The sequence below is a fragment of the Candoia aspera genome, chromosome 4 (assembly GCF_035149785.1).
Source record: "Candoia aspera isolate rCanAsp1 chromosome 4, rCanAsp1.hap2, whole genome shotgun sequence".
Classification (NCBI taxonomy): domain Eukaryota; kingdom Metazoa; phylum Chordata; class Lepidosauria; order Squamata; family Boidae; genus Candoia; species Candoia aspera.
This window is the reverse complement of record NC_086156.1, coordinates 44,754,575-44,772,047: the sequence shown is the minus strand read 5'-3', so window position 1 is coordinate 44,772,047 and position 17,473 is coordinate 44,754,575. Positions and strand designations below refer to the sequence as shown.

Here is a 17,473-nt window from a genome sequence, read left to right as displayed (position 1 = left end):
ATCTCACTTTTTTAAACAAATGGGATTTCATTTAGGAGCAGTTAGCATATTTAAGAAACTAGTGATAAGTACTTAGGCGTTACCTACAGTACAGATTTAGTAATAAATATATTCCTGAATATATACTGGTCTCTTTCTCTTTTTCCACTCCCCCATCCCTCAAAATAAAATAAAATAAAGTAACACCAATATTGCTGATTAGGCCAGTAGCTAATCAACAGCTCATTCACAAATATACAGTGGCGGACTGCTTTTAGATATACTTGAATATACCTACTAATTAAAAAAGAGTTGTTGGAACTGAAGAGAAGGCAAATTGCAGCAGAGGCCTGTCTGTACAACCCAACGCTTTAGGCATCTGGCTAGGCTGTTTGTACATGGATTGCCACTTTGGTTAGAAGCTATTCACAAACCGAGGTCGGCCCATGTAACCCCATCAAGCTAAACATAAGCCTCATGAGATATACGGTACCGTAGTGAAATTCTCAGTCACACATTAGATGAGATTTAGCACATTCGCCAAGTGTCATAGGATTCAGGCCTGTTTATTTGTTAGACAGAACTTATGAGGGACAAATTGCATGAGAGCAGTAAGAACTGACTTGCTAATGTGTTTCTGATCATTATGAAAAATTGAATGCCAGAGTCACAGGCTTACATCTTACACACACACAGTTTATATATGGCCTTTATCAAATGTTTCATGTACGCATTCCTAATCCCATTCCTTCTCATTTCCTCATTAGTGAACATTTTTAAAACTGAACAAATAATTATAGGTTATATAATTATATATTTAAAAATACAAATACAGGAAGATTTTTTCCCAGAAAATGAATATTTTTAATGATGGGTTTAAAATGAATGTACATATTTCTAAATCCATCTCATTAAACACATTTCGATATTTTCTAAAACTGAAAAGAGGATTACAAAATTTAGAGCAATTCAGGGAGTGAAAAATAATTGCATACTGTTTTGGCCATTCATTTGCATGTTGCGGCAAATCAGCCATGCTATGTCAGACTTTGCAAACACCAAATTTCTCATTCATCCCTACTTGTAAAGATGTTTTTCAGATTGACTAACCTGCTCAGGTTGTAGTACATCATTACCTGTAATAAAACTTAATAAACTTAGTGGGACTTAATTCTAAGTGAACAAATGCAAGATCGCACTGTTTTTTTCAGGAAAAATCATCTACGTGCATGAATGCTTTGAAGCATTCTCAGCAACACACAGAGGCAAAATTTTAGGTAGTAAAACTTCATATTCGTATATATGTAACAGAAGCAAACATATATTACAACATTTTGATTACATTCATTTTTCCCAGCAAAAAATGTTTATTTTTTTCTCTTCTAAAGTAATCTAATATAATCCTATGCAAATGTTTTTGGAAGTTAAGAAGCACTATTTTAATGAGGCATACTTTTCCATATAAGTGCATAGATTTACATATTAAATTACCCAATGAAATCAGTGAGTTTACTTACCTTGAATCGATAACAACAGCTATGAGTATGTTTTTTAAAATGATTTTAATTTCCTTTAGCTGTGTAAGTGAATGAAAGTTCAGGAAAGGTACAAGGAAAAAAATTATAAAGAAATAGCCACAGTGGATGATCAGTACTGCACCATCAGAAGGATGATAGATTTGTTTAAAGTAATATTGCTAGAATCATAACTTAGCTCCTAATTTAAAATGTGTACACACATTTTTGAGAGGAGCGTAGTATTGCAATATTAAGGTGTAACAATATTATCTATAACATCAAAATAATTCTGCATTACTTAGCATATTATTTTACAACATCAAAATTATTATGTCTTTGCCTTTCAAACAAATATTCCCAATATCAAAAATTCTCAATATAATTTCCCAATATCAAAAATTAACAACTAGGATTAAATGGACAATCTGTGAAATCCATCCTTCTTTTTTGAAGATGCTATCAACATCCAGACAGAAGAGAAGGATTCTGATAAAACAGTAACAAAAACAAACAATTGGGATATCTAAATCAGTCCATTATTTGTAGTCAACACGCAAATGACTTACCAATTAACCAGATGCTTATAATGTCATCTTCTGTAAAGTATTTCAGAAAGACCAGCTTTTTTATTATCAGCACTATCCCATAAATCTTGTCAGAAGACAGCAATTCCTCTGCATTAAAAAGGTCCTGGATGCCCCAGTGGAGAGGTTTCAATCTTGGCCTATTTTCCACATTCCATTGCATCATGGGTTCTGACTCTAGGTCAAAAACTGAAGTAGCAAAGATTGATTGTTCTTGGTTTGTTTTTTTTTACATCATTAATTTGTAGGACTCCCTTGACCTTTAAAACCATATAGTCCTGCACACACAATCACTTTCATTTTCAGAAATGATTTTCCCTCCTCCCCCCTCCAGTTCTACTGTTTGCAGCTGGACAGAGGAGGACTTTTTTCCTGTGACTTTCTTTGCTGGCCAGTATGCTGGTATCTTTCATTCTGTCTCTCACATCTGTTACCCTCCCCTCTTGTTCTTATCGCAGGCTTCGTTTTAATAGTCAAATACTCCAGCAGCTCATTGGCAGTGGTTCTTCCTAAAAAAAGCATCTGGGGAAATTCATTGGCAGTGCTTTATACTGAAGAATAATGCAGGATAAAACAAACACAATCAAAAACTATTCATAGAACTGCAGGGTGCCTTCGCCCAAGTTTCAAAACCTTTCTGCACGCTTTCAAGTAGATTAGTTTCTCACTTGCACAGAGTCTGCCCTTCTTGCCTCAAGCCATTGCTTCTAGGGAGGGAGCAGGATTTTAGCCTCATTCTCCGCATACATGGGCAGCACAGCCAGCATCCTCAAAGATTAGGGCTTAGCATTAATCACTCCAGTTGTTAAGAAAGGAAGCAAAACCCAGCTTGCCCATGATCAGCCAATCAGTCTAGGAAGGATTGTTAGTAAGACATTTATACTGAACCATTATAATAGAAGCTGCTAATAGATTGGTTGGTCACAGGGAATATTCTCAGAAGGGAGCCTTTAGAGTGAGAGGAAGCATGGCACAATTGTGCCGAACCATTTTGTAGGGAAGCATAGATCTAAGCCAAGATGCTTGTATGCTGCTTTTACGGCTTTTATTAATTTTAAGCAAGCATATGACCACATTCCTGAAGAGAAATCACAGGCCTGATGAGGTGACTGGGATGATGTCTTGTACTACTATTATTTGGCACTCGTCTCCACTTGTGGACTCCAGGGAATTGGATTGGGAGCTCTGCTACTCCTGCTTCAGCTTTCTTTGACTGAACTGCATGTGCTGCTCCTAAATTCCTTATCTGTCTCTCACTGAACTGAACCATTGGCTAAATTCCCATTGCCTTTGAACTGCTTACCTGACTGACTTGTATTCAATTAGCCTCAAATATTCTTTTTGCTAAATTTCCCATGAATTACCAGCTGCACATTATTTGATTGTTCTGTACTGTATTAGCTTCAAATACCTTTAATACATCAAATTATTTGGTAATAATAGCTTCATTCACAAGCCCTTTTAATAATCTATAATGTTGAGGTCCTAAGAGATTTGGTGCAGTTCATATTAGGATCGTGACCCAATATTACATGACAAGTAACAACATTTTGTTTGGCAATCTGCTGGATATGACAATATTGCACAGAAAAGAGATCAAGATAAAAAAGATGAGGAAACTCTAGAGAGAAGTAGGATAGTTTTTTATTATTTTTATATTTGCACAGTATTACTTGCACAGTATTATTATAGCCTAGTTTTCTGGTATTTACTGGTCTAGGAGTTTAGTATCTTAGGAGTTTAATATCTTTACTGTTTTATTGATTGTTTTTCTAGAATTTGCAATCTGATAAGTAAATGGGACTGAAAGGAACTTATATCTGGAATAATAAGAAACTAAATAACAGTGAAACTGATTAACAGATTTCCTCCCTCCTAAATGGTAAATAGCATATGTAGGTTTCAATAAAAGCTGCATCTCCATGAGGGTTCTTTTCTCCTTGCAACATTCACTGTTAGAACCCAGAATATTTTCTTCACTTCATTAGGTAGTTCTGGGAATACAAAACTGTCAGAGATTGCTTGAAAGCGTTTGGCCCAAGAGATCAGAAAAATCACACACCAGGCATTTCTATAAAAATAAATTCATTTACAGAAAGCACAAAAACATTTTCAAGCTGTGCATTCACATGCGCTCAGGGAGGACTGGGAAGAGAGGCTGTGTGTAGAAAGGAAACCGAAACTAACAAAGCCCAGGCAAGCTGCCCTCCAGGCAATTTCCTTATTTGGTCATGCCTTTTCACACCCAAAACTGAGGACAATTAAGTTCAACCTCTTCACCCTGCCGATACTTAAGAAAGTACTCAATTACCATGGTAACCTAGTGGCTTGGTCCGAGCAAAAACAAAGAAATGCCAACAAAAACTTCATTCCCAGTGATATATCTTCAGTTCTGTAGCAGCCCCGGGCAGGCTGGCAACATAAAACTACAGTTTTATTATCAGCTTCTTAATTTTCTTCTCTGCTTAATGGGCTAGAACTGATTGTCACCTGATGAGTGATTAAGAGCCTACATTTGACCACTATCCCCTTCCATTTTGTAATTTTTTAAAGGAAGTTGGTTTATTAAATATTTTTCACATAGATGTTGTTAATGAGGTTCATCTTATTTTTTGCTCTGTTAAATTATTAAATGTTTTTTAGAAGTGATATGTCCTTCCTCTCCTGAACTGCAATTTACGTATGCATGTGTGTGTGTGTGTGTATCCATTAGCATGATTATCTTAGTTGTCCTGCCTAGTTGGGAATACATTTAAAAAAAAATAATACTCACCATTCTGTGAAGGCTACAAATATTAGGTTGGAATCCCAAGCTAAGCACATGTAACAAGGCTGGAGAAAAGGGCTTCTGCCTGATTTGATGGAATCACTAAGCCAGGGTTTCTCAACCACGGTTCTGTGGAACCCCAGGGTTCTGCAAGAGGTCACTAGGGGTTCCCTGGGAGATCATGATTTATTTAAAAAATTATTTCCAATTCGGGCAACTTCACATTAAAGAGGTAAGTGTCATTCTTTATGTTTAGTTTAAGGACACCTTTAATGCATATATACAGGCCAACACATGAAACAAATACAGTAATTTTGTAACATCTGGCCTATATTTAAGCCTGAATGCACAAGGATTCCCTGAGGCCTGAAAAATATTTCAAGGGTTCCTCCAGGGTCAAAAGGTTGAGAAAGGCTGTTCTAAGCATATCTGACTTGATTCTTTCAGGCCCTCCAATCTGCATTTCAGTGAGGTTGACTGGAGGTGCTGCTGAAGGAAAAAGAGGATAAAGCATACTTCTACCCGCCTCATTGTTTGGTTGTTTTACTAAGAAGGCTTACTATGCATTAGAAGACATTGAACAAATGGTGCGAACATGGGTGGTAGTTGGAGCTCCCTTACAGATTTGAGATAGGGTTAGTAGTTGTGCTCCCCATGGTAAAATTATAACTGCATCCACTATATTCTCCTTATGTATTTGCAAATAAGTAGCAATGTATAATAAGTAAAATAAGTAAGTTAAGAGGAATAAAGCTAATAAGGAACATATTTGGAAATTTGGAAATGTTTTACAGTCAGAGCTGTATTGAGATAACTATATTTAAGTGAAGACCCTTGGAAATTCAGTAGATCAAGTCTGGATACATTGAATGGTCAAATACAGCATTTAATCTAGATCATAGCATGGTATATTGTAAACCTCAAACACTTTCTCCAAATTTGTAACTGTAAGAATATGGAAGGAAGAATTAAATAGGAGCTAGGAAAACAATTATTAATACTCTTTCTATCCTCATGGGACATTTCTCATGATAGGAAAGAGATGTAATGGAATTAAGAAAGAATTGCCAGAAAACACTGAAATAGAAGCCAAAACATTTTGACCCTTAGAAAATAAACAGGCAACCTAAATGTGGGATGTTTGAACTTAACCTATAGATCATTCCTTTTTAATTTGTAAATACTTGCTATTTAATAAAAGAAGAACACAAGCTTCTCTGTCACCTTCTTTTATTATGGCTGACCCACTTTTGGGAGGACATTCTGGGAGGAGTTGAGGAAGGACAAGCAAAGGTTTTTCTCACTTTTGAATTGTTGGAAGAAAATCTTACCAGGTCAGCTCCAAGCCAGGAATTAAAGTACTCAGGTGATTGCTTGGACAGCAGTGAACTTTATATTTTTCTGAGAGCACAAAGCACAGAGAAATCAGCTGTCGGAGGCCACCTTTGTATTTTCCCCACAAGCCCTTCATATAGGAAAGCCTGGCTATTGTTCTGCAAGTGTTCCCACCCTCTAGGAAATTCTGAGAAGGCTCACTTAGCTGCTTTCTTGGAAGGGGGCACTGTCTAGGAATTCTAGGAAAGTGCAGTTTACCAGGGTTCAGAGAGGAGGTGCTCTGTGGTCAGGCTCCCTGCTGTTGTCCTGACTGCCAGGAACCACACTGAGCCAAGGACTTGTCTCTAGTGTTTTATTGCAGATACATAACAGGAATCCTAGCAAACTGAAGAAGCGTGGGAAAAACCCAGACATATAACCCCCAAGGGTTAAGGCGGTCCCGATCTGTGTCTCTTTGAATGGCTGACCAATTCCTCAGTGCTACGCATGCGCTTGACAGTCTGGATGGGAGCCCCCTGCTCGCCATCCTTACTCATGACATCTGTTTGTGTTTCCTGTTCTCAGATAGTTTGGTTTCCTGCTGGGCTGTAGCTTTTGCCTACTAGCTATGAATGTTGTCAGGCTCTGCCTGAGACCCAATAAAAACCCAGACTTAGGTTCTGGTTTTATTTGGGAATAGAATGCATGCCCTTAGAAAGCTGAGAGTGAGGGGAGCACGCCGGAACAGGATTTAAATAGCCTGCGCTGGTCAGCGCTCCACCCCACCTTACCCCAGCTGCGCCCCACGAGTCCCAACAGTTCGTCCTTGCCAGGTGAGAGGTCGTCCAGCCCCCTGCGCCCCGGGCATCGCCTCGATCGCCTTCCTGTGCGGTGATGATCCATTGCCGGGTGATCAGGCTTCTAATTCCTCGAAAGCCCGGGCGCGCCCTTCCGAACCTCACCTGTTTGGTTGTTATTCAATTTCATGTCAGTTTCCTTTTATTGTTGCTTCCTGGGCTGCCAGACTCAGTCCTTACATAGTTTCCTTAAACCCCTTACTTCTTTTTGAGTTTTTCTATTGCCCTTGCCTTATCAGCTCAGGACCCATATCCCTGTATTGTCATGCAAGCCGTTGCAATGTCACAAACATCGCAACGGCGATCATGACAAATGTTCACCTTAGAAGGAATCTTTTTGTTATTTGATTATGGAGACCTGTTTGGCTGGGGGACAATTTTTACCTGGATGGGCTCTGCTAATTTCTGAACCTTCTGTCTTGCAAGGTCTCTGATTAAGCCTGAAGGGAGTCTTTTGTCTAAACAGTTGGGGCAGTGATCATCTGCTCTATTTGCAGCTGTGTGCCAGCTCCGAAATGCACTTGTTTGCATTAAGTCTAGCTCTCTTGGAGCTAGTGACAAAGAGCACTAGAAAATCACCATCCAATCATTTTCCACTGTTTACTGGGTACCAAAAATCATCTTGCCCATACTTCAAAGAAAAGTGAAATAAAACAAATTGTTAGCCACCTCTGTTTTTCAAAATGCGTATTTGTGTAAATTTGTCTGGTGGTTTGCAAAAAAAATAAATGTGGGATATTACTGTAAGTAGAAATTAAACAAAGGATGTTTAATGGGGGCAGGGGGGAGATAAGCAAATGCATTGAACCTTGCCAAAGCCACTGCTGTTTCATTATAAATCTTCTGAGACTGGTGAAGATGGCTTGATAACATGTCAGTAATTTTGCAGCCAATGTTTTCTCAATGGCTACGAACACGGTTGCATGCTGCCTTGGTGGCTGGACTAGCAGAAAGGGAGTAAACAAAGATAAGTTCTGAATAATTCATCCATGATGCATTGGAGGCTGTAGGAAGTGGATGTTGAATTTCTGTGGTGAGGGGAGTGTAGTAGTTGGCTAAAAAGCCAGGAAACTAGGAGAAGAATTCCTGATAGTGGGAAAATAGATGGCCCAAAGCACTGCACAAATGCAACAAGACCTTTGCAGCTCAAAGGAAAAAGGAATTCAAACTGGCTTTGCTAAGGTTCTAAAAGAATGGTGCAGAATCAGAAATAAATCAACTCAGCTCTTCCTGAACACATGATTTCATAAGAATTAATGTGTCTAGAGCCAATTCTTCAAGTGGTGTAAAATATCAATCAATGAGTGCCCATAAAACCTTACTGAGGGATAAATAAGTGCCAGTAACTGTTTTGATGTTGATGACCTTATGATGTCTCCTTTATCTCATCCCCACCCCACCACTGACACAGCTTAACGTTGTCTTTATCTCCTCCAGTTTTAAAATAGTATTTTGCCTCGTTCTTCTTATACAGTTTTTGCCATAGAGACAGTCTAGGACAGTGTTTTTCAACCTTGGCAACTTAAGATGTGTGGACTTCAACTCCCAGAATTCCCCAGCCAGAAAGAATTCCCCCAAAAGAAAGTGACTTTCTGTAGCTCAAGAATCATAATGGTGGGAATTAACTACCAGGGGTCTCTGCTGACAATCAATCAAGTTAGCAAATGCTCCATTATCAGCCACATGTGGACCAGGCCATGAAAGAAGTACATGGTCCAGCAAATGGGCAGAATCAATAATTACCACCAGAACAGTGAACGTTTTCCCCACTCCTTGCAAGTGAAATCCTAGTCAGTTCTAATACTGTTCTCACCCAAAGTGACAAAGTTTATGTGCTTTTTCTTCATTCTCTCTATTTTTTTTATTGTTTCATTACATTATAAAACACAAATAATAGCCAAGTACAGTGATATTTAGTCTGACAGAGAGGTCAGACTAAACGCGATCCCTGGGGAAGGTAATGGCAACCCACCCCAGTATTCTTGCCATGAAAACTAAATGGATCAGTACAGCCAGAGATATGTCAGTATACCATCGGAAGATGAGACCCCCAGGTCGGAAGATGGTCAAAATGCTACTGGGGAGGAACAGAGGATGAGCTCAACTAGCCCCAGACGTGATGACAAAGCTAGCTCAAAGCCGAAAGGATGGCTAGCGGCCGACGGTGCTGGTGGTGAATGGCGAATCCGATGTTCTAAGGATCAACACACCATTGGAACCTGGAATGTAAGATCTATGAGCCAGGGCAAATTGGATGTGGTTATTGGTGAGATGTCAAGATTAAAGATAGACATTTTGGGCGTCAGTGAACTGAAATGGACTGGAAGGGGCCACTTCACATCAAATGACCACCAAATCTACTATTGTGGACAAGAGGACCACAGAAGAAATGGAGTAGCCTTCATAATTAATAGTCAAGTGGCTAAAGCAGTGCTTGGATACAACCCCAAAAACGACAGAATGATCTCAATTCGAATTCAGGGCAAGCCATCTAACATCACAGTGATCCAAATATACGCCCCAACCACAAATGCTGAAGAAGCTGAAGTAGAGCAGTTCTATGAGGATCTGCAGCACCTACTGGACAACACGCCTAAAAGAGATGTTATTTTCATCACGGGAGACTGGAATGCTAAGGTGGGCAGTCAAATGACACCTGGAATTACAGGTAAGCATGGCCTGGGAGAACAAAACGAAGCAGGACATAGGCTGATAGAATTTTGCCAAGACAACTCATTCTGCATAACAAACACTCTCTTCCAACAACCTAAGAGACGGCTTTATACATGGACTTCACCAGATGGACAACACCGAAATCAGATTGACTACATCCTTTGCAGCCAAAGGTGGTGGACATCTATACAGTCGGTAAAAACAAGACCTGGAGCTGACTGTAGTTCCGATCACAAACTTCTTCTTGCACAATTTAGGATCAGACTAAAGAGATTAGGGAAGACCCACAGATCAGCTAGATATGAGCTCACTAATATTCCTAAGGAATATGCAGTGGAGGTGAAGAATAGATTTAAGGGACTGGACTTAGTAGTTAGGGTCCCCGAAGAACTATGGACAGAAGTTCGCAACATTGTTCAGGAGGCAGCAACAAAATACATCCCAAAGAAAGAGAAAACCAAGAAGGCAAAATGGCTGTCTGTTGAGACACTAGAAGTAGCCCAAGAAAGAAGGAAAGCAAAAGGCAACAGTGATAGGGGGAGATATGCCCAATTAAATGCAAAATTCCAGAGGTTAGCCAGAAGAGATAAGGAATTATTTTTTAAACAAGCAATGCGCAGAGGTGGAAGAAGACAATAGAATAGGAAGGACAAGAGACCTCTTCCAGAAAATTAGAAACATTGGAGGTAAATTCCAGGCCAAAATGGGTATGATCAAAAACAAAGATGGCAAGGACCTAACAGAAGAAGAAGAGATCAAGAAAAGGTGGCAAGAATATGCAGAAGACCTGTATAGGAAGGATAACAATATCGGGGATAGCTTTGACGGTGTGGTCAGTGAGCTAGAGCCAGACATCCTGAAGAGTGAGGTTGAATGGCCCTTAAGAAGCATTGCTAATAACAAGGCAGTAGGAGACGACGGCATCCCAGCTGAACTGTTCAAAATCTTGTGAGATGATGTGGTCAAGGTAATGCATGCTATATGCCAGCAAATTTGGAAAACACAAGAATGGCCATCAGATTGGAAAAAATCAAGTTATATCCCCATACCAAAAAAAGGGAAACACTAAAGAATGTTCAAACTATTGAACAGTGGCACTCATTTCACATGCCAGTAAGGTAATGCTCAAGATCCTGCAAGGTAGACTTCAGCAATTCATGGAGCGAGAATTGCCAGATATACAAGCTGGGTTTAGAAAAGGCAGAGGAACTAGGGACCAAATTGCCAATATCTGCTGGATAATGGAAAAAGCCAGGGAATTTCAGAAAAACATCTATTTCTGTTTTATTAACTATTCTAAAGCCTTTGACTGTGTGGACCATAACAAATTGTGGCAAGTTCTTAGTGGTATGGGGATACCAAGTCATCTTGTCTGCCTCCTGAAGAATCTGTATAACGACCAAGTAGCAACAGTAAGAACAGACCACGGAACAACGGACTGGTTTAAGATTGGGAAAGGAGTACGGCAGGGCTGTATACTCTCACCCTACCTATTCAACTTGTATGCAGAACACATCATGCGACATGCTGGGCTTGAGGAATCCAAGGCTGGAGTTAAAATTGCTGGAAGAAACATTAACAATCTCAGATATGCAGATGATACCACTTTGATGGCTGAAAACGAAGAGGAACTGAGGAGCCTTATGATGAAGGTGAAAGAAGATAGTGCAAAAGCTGGCTTGCAGCTAAACCTCAAAAAAACCAAGATTATGGCAACCAGCTTGATTGAGAACTGGCAAATAGAGGGAGAAAATGTAGAAGCAGTGAAAGACTTTGTATTTCTAGGTGCAAAGATTACTGCAGATGCTGACTGAAGTCAGGAAATCAGAAGACGCTTAATCCTTGGGAGAAGAGCAATGACAAATCTCAGTAAAATAGTTAAGAGCAGAGACATCACGCTGACAGCAAAGGTCCGCATAGTTAAAGCAATGGTGTTCCCCGTAGTAACATATGGCTGTGAGCTGGACCATAAGGAAGGCTGAGAGAAGGAAGATCGATGCTTTTGAACTGTGGTGTTGGAGGAAAATTCTGAGAGTGCCTTGGACTGCAAGAAGATCAAACCAGTCCATCCTCCAGGAAATAAAGCCAGACTGCTCACTTGAGGGAATGATATTAAAGGCCAAACTGAAATACTTTGGCCACATAATGAGAAGACAGGACACCCTGGAGAAGATGCTGATGCTAGGGAGAGTGGAGGGCAAAAGGAAGAGGGGCCGACCAAGGGCAAGGTGGATGGATGATATTCTAGAGGTGACGGACTCGTCCCTGGGGGAGCTGGGGGTGTTGACGACCGACAGGAAGCTCTGGCATGGGCTGGTCCATGAAGTCACGAAGAGTCGGAAGCGACTGAACGAATAAACAACAACGCAGTGATATTTATACAAGAGGAACTGGAAGCCATTAGTCGTGTAATGATTAAAGTAAATTAAACATTTCAAAAATAGAAAATTTATATCAGTGTTAAATATGATTTCAGTGATGTAAATGGACAGAAAGCTGCTAAAACTGTACACTTAATGCTGAATATAACATTAATAAGAAGTTGCAAAGTACATTGAACTATTTTGCAATATGAAAAAAAGTTTAGATCTTTGATCTTAATACTAAAATCCCCACTGTATTGTTATTTATGAATACTAAAAGGGGGAGAGGGGGGAGAAAAAAAAGGAACTGCTTGAAAAAAATAGGTATTTTGCCTCTAACTTCCCACTTCTCTGTTCTCCAACTGATTTACAGGGTTTATAAACATTTAAATCTCCTAAAACACCATTCTGTAAATGTTTGTATTTGCCTTGCTGTGAGATTATATAGTTTCTCATGAACTGAGGCAGGCCTGAAGAAATAACAATTGTTTATTTTATGCAACATGTTGTCCTTTATTGTATTTTGGAAATAGTGCAGATAGTCTTGTAGCTACAAAATGGTGAAGGAGATGTTGAGAAAATTTTGGGTTTATTTTAAAGCTAATGGAGAGAAAGAATAGCTGAAACTGATTTTACTATACAATCGCACCCACCCATATGCACATACTTCTTTAGCTTACAGGACTGTAAAAATCACAATGATACAAATAGTGTATAAGCTCTGAGATTTAGTTGGTTGGTTTTGCAGTATTTGCTGTATATATAACAACTATGTAAACATTTCTACAACCAACAATTCTGTAATTCCTCAAAGCCCTATTTACTGGTGTTGGAAGGAAATCTTACCAGGTCCATTCCGAGCCAGGAATGAAAGTTCTTAGGCAATTGCTTGAACAGAGGTAGAAACAACATCTGCAAATTCCTGGTAGCGGTCCAGCAGCCCTTCGAGCTGCTGTACAATGGGGTGTGGTGCTGCAATTGCAGCCCTGGCTCCCCCCCCCCCCCAGTTAAGGGTCTCCCCACTGGTGGGGCTTGATAAAACCCATTGCTAAAGGTAAGGGTTTGGTGTTGCCAGTTTATATAGGGGTTTCGCCAAGTTAGCCAAGGGATCCCTAGGATTACCATGGGATCGTCCACCGGGGCAATGATGAATTTTAAGGCCTCTTTGTGGCTCCCCATTTGCATCACTACAGTCCCAGTGAAGTGAGTTGCTGGACACCCCCCCCCCCACTGTTGATCCGTCTAATTGGGTGAAGAGTAAAGACTGCTGGAGAGGGAAACTGGCCAGGTCTAGGGCAGTCACTAGATCCAGGTGGATGAGGCATCTCGAACACCCTGAGTCAACTAAAGCCCACACTTCTGTGGTTCAGGTACGGGAGCCCAGCTTCACTTTCACTGCGAGGGTGGGGCAATCAGCACTCACCATAGCATCCTCATGCCCATCTTCCTCCACCTGCCCTAGGGCGCCGTTCAGGGCAGGTGGCTGGCATTTCCTGCTGGCTCTTTTGCTTCTTCCTCAACCTCTGCATAGAGATACAGGGCTTCTTCTAGATTTGTGGCTCCTTTGGCTGCAGTTGTCCGGCGTGATGGCTGGGGCGATTTAACCGGGGCTCTCGTCCGTTCTCCTGACTTGAGCTTCGGGCATTCAGTGGCTCAGTGTCCTCCCTTCCCACAACGGAGGCACTGGCCTCGCGCATAGCGGCGCTCCCTCTCCTCGTCTCCAGCTTGGTGGCTCAGGGGTGCAGCTGTTGCTCCACTCCAGTGTCCTCGCGACCAGGTTGTCTTCTCGGTTCGACGGGTCTGCATGTAGGTGCGCTGAGCATGCTCAGCTTTTCCGGCCAGACAGATCCACTTGTACAGGGACTCCGGATCATCTCTGCCCAGCACCCACCTTAGGACGTCTCGGTTGAGTCCTTCCTTGAATCTCTCGATGAGGGTTGATTGTGACCAGTCGGGAACCTGCCTGCCAAAGCTTTGAATTCTAGGGCATAATCAGCTACTGACCTGGGTCCTTGGGTGAGGTCCTTGAGCGCCTCCTTAGCCCTGGCTTTGGCTAGGGGGTCTTCAAAAAAAAAAGCTTCAGGGCGAATATGAAGTCATCGAACGACCTGAGCTCCAGAGCGTCTGCCTTGGTCAGTTGGACATACCAGTCTGCTGTTCTACCCTTCAGCTTAGGGGTGATGGCTGATATCTTAGCCTCTTCCGATGTGAAGCACAACCCGTATTGCTTCATGTAGTTTCTCGTGTTGGTCAAGAAAAAAGAAAGTTTGGTGGGGTCTTCGTCAAATTTGACTGCGAAGTCCTTTGCCACCTTCCCGGTTGGAGGGACCCCCATTGTGGGTTGAGTTGTAGGGGCCCAGGACACCCCAATGGACCCTCTTCGTGGTGAGGCCCCGTCGCAATGTCTTCTCTGACCCCACACCAGCTGCGGTCCACTAGGAGGAGGGGAGGAGGGCTGTGGAGAGCGAGAGCTCCTGTCACGGCTTCCCTGCTCGACTAGCACAAGTGACAGGGTCTTCAGCAGATCTTCCACCGATTCCATCTTCGCCTCCAACCTTCTCACCCTCTTGGGAGTCAGCAATTCTTCCTCTCATCGGGTGCCCGGTCGCTGCTCTGGGGCCACTTTGGTCGACTCTCCCTTGGGAGTCAAGGGGAACCGATACTTCCAGGAAGTCCCAGCCACCTTCTCCTTGGATTCCCCCTCCTCTCTGGATCCCCCCAGCTCAGGGCTTGAGCTGGAGTCCCTCTGGTAAAACAAAAAGTCAGGGGGAGTGGGAATGGGGCTCTTCGGTGCTGGACCAGCTTGCGGTTCCAGCTCCTTGGATGGTGGTCTTGATTCAGTCATCACTAACTAATTTCCTCACAAGGAATAACCTTGGAAGGAGTTAACGGGAATTACAAAGATTCTCAGCTTTATGTAATGGTTGCCTATCCTAAAACACACTCAGGCTTACAAGCAATGGCTTGAAACAAATCTGGTTTATTTAGGGATAGTGTGCAAGTACAAAGAAAGCTGAGAATGAGCAAAAGCGTGCCAAATACAAACTAAAAACCCTTGGTGTAAAAGTGAGCCCTCCCCCCGTACAACCGTTTCAAGTTCCCCATCCCAGGTGCCCCTAACGAGTTCTGTTAATCAACGGGCAAAAAGACCTTGGACACAAACGATAACCCAAACACATTCCATCCTCAAGAAAACAGATAGACAGCCTGGTACAAGGTCCCTCAGCAGCTCCCTCCCAACTGGAACACGTGTCAGCACCATGGCATGCGAAACGTTACAATGTAAATCAAACATCGCAACGGTGAACATGACACTACCACACCCCAAATATGAATTGCCTTTTGTCTACAACTCTCTTTTTCAGGATCTAACCAACTCCATCCAGTGACTAGTTTCTCATTGTCCCTTTCCTCTTGACCCATTCAGTCTTCCTTCATATATTTGTTTTGCAATTTGGACCTCATTAATTCTATATGACCAAACCTCCTCAATATACTTCTTTCATACAATCACTCACTTGGGTAGCAACAATGGATGGTCAAGGATGGTTCATTCAGGCTTGATTGATAGGAAAGAGGCAGAGAGCAAAAAAGAAGTTCCCAATCATATTCTTTGTTGTACAAGCCTTCCTTTTAAGCAGCTGAAGCCAGTCAGTGACAACCCATTTACAAGCTTGCTTGGCTGAAGAAGACAAAAAAATTCCTTCAAGACCATCAATATTCTACTTTGTGCAAGCTTGCCTTTAAGCAGTTGTGGAGGATCAGGGACAGCCCATTCCAACATACTCGTGGGAAGATGCAGAAAACAAATGAAGTTCCCAGAAAACACTCTACCCTGGGCAATCCTTCCTTTCAACAGATGTAGATAATAAATTCATTCACAGGGTTGCTTGGTGGGAGAGAATCAGACAATAAGCATGCCCACCCAATTCCCAACCCAGGAAGCACCTATGCTGCATTACCTCCTTCTCTGTTCTCTGATCTTGAAAATTTGAGAAGGCTAAGCAGGGTATGACCTGATCAGTATTTGGATGGGGCTACTCCAGGAAAGCCCAGGGTTATAGACTAGACTAGGGAGACCAAGAAGCATCCCAAAAGAAACCAGTGACAAATCACTTGCATACTGTTGCCAGGAAAACTACATTTCAATGTCCATGTAGTCACCAGAAATAAGCTAGACACAGGGGAGTCTTTATCTTTCCCTTATCAGTGGCAAGCAGCCTGCATATTTACCCATTTCCTGCTGAACTTTTTCCAGATATCTCTGCTACTACTAGATATTTCCCAGGTAATTAATAAGGGATTGACTAGAAGATCTTACACAGACCAAAAGCTCTTTAAATTTCATTTTTACTTTTGAGAACTGAACCTCGTAATGCTGAGTTCTGACTTCAGCTAGTGGACAGCTATGGGTTTCATCTGTTGTGACAGCAGAATATAGGCATAAAAGTTACACAACTTGGAATGCCACTTTTTTTTTAGGTTAAGACAACTTCCCAAGCTTTTAGCTTCTTTGTTCTTTAATCTTACACATAAAAGAACAGGCATTAAGGCAATGAATCTTACTTGTTAGAGTTTCCTCAGCAACAACATCTGTTGGGAAAGTACTGTAGGTAATTTCCGGTTTAGTTTACACCCAGCACACTCTGAATTGATCCCTGTGTCCAGATCAGAGCAAGCATACCTGCCACTCAGTCCAGCTAGCAAAAAAATATAGTTGAGGTTTAGTTATTAAACATCAGCAAACAACAAAACAATTAATTGCCAAAATGAGATAAAAGGCAGGCAAAAACAGGGAGAGAGGCATGAAAAATAGGCATTATCTACTATATCATCTATATCGGTGTTTCTCAACCTTGGCAACTTTAAGATACATGGACTTCAACTCCCAGAATTCCCCAGCCAGCATGGCTGGCCAGGGAATTCTGGGAGTTGAAGTCCACCCGTCTTAAAGTTGCCAAGGTTGAGAAACATTGTTCTGTATAGTTAATCTATGTTGAAAGGACACAGAACTTTCCAGAGCCACTGGAAAAGATACTGGGGACATTAGCACGGACAGTCCCAAAGGGAGCATCCTTTGGTTATTCCAGCCTTAACCCTTTTATGTGCACAACAGTAGCAGGATAGAGATGGCAAGTAGGACACTGGATGAAACCACCTCTATTCTGTACTTTAAAGAAAACAATTTGGTGGATGGGGGTGATGTATCCAACCCCATCAAAGGAAGGCAGTGAGCCTATCATTCTCTTTTTTTTTTAGTCCTTATTTTAATCCAACTTTCAAGAGCTCATATATCTCTGCTTACTATGAATGATAATATCAAATATTCTTTAAATAATCTTTCTCTCCTTCCTTTCTTACTTCCAAATGCATCCTAGCTCATGACTTGGAACATTACCCTGTCCTAGTCCCTGCTCCC

The 17,473-nt window shown here is 41.5% G+C and overlaps 1 protein-coding gene across 1 annotated transcript in view; it reads right to left on the bottom strand.

Annotated features, from left to right (window-relative positions):
* The window catches only part of LOC134497943 (collagen alpha-6(VI) chain-like), a 62,311-nt gene extending 60,041 nt beyond the window's left edge, over window positions 1–2,270 (bottom strand). The window contains exon 1 of the mRNA XM_063303980.1: window positions 2,063–2,270. The gene's annotated coding sequence lies outside the window, so the exon portion shown is untranslated. The remainder of the gene's footprint in view (window positions 1–2,062) is intronic.
* Window positions 2,271–17,473: the final 15,203 nt, after the last annotated feature.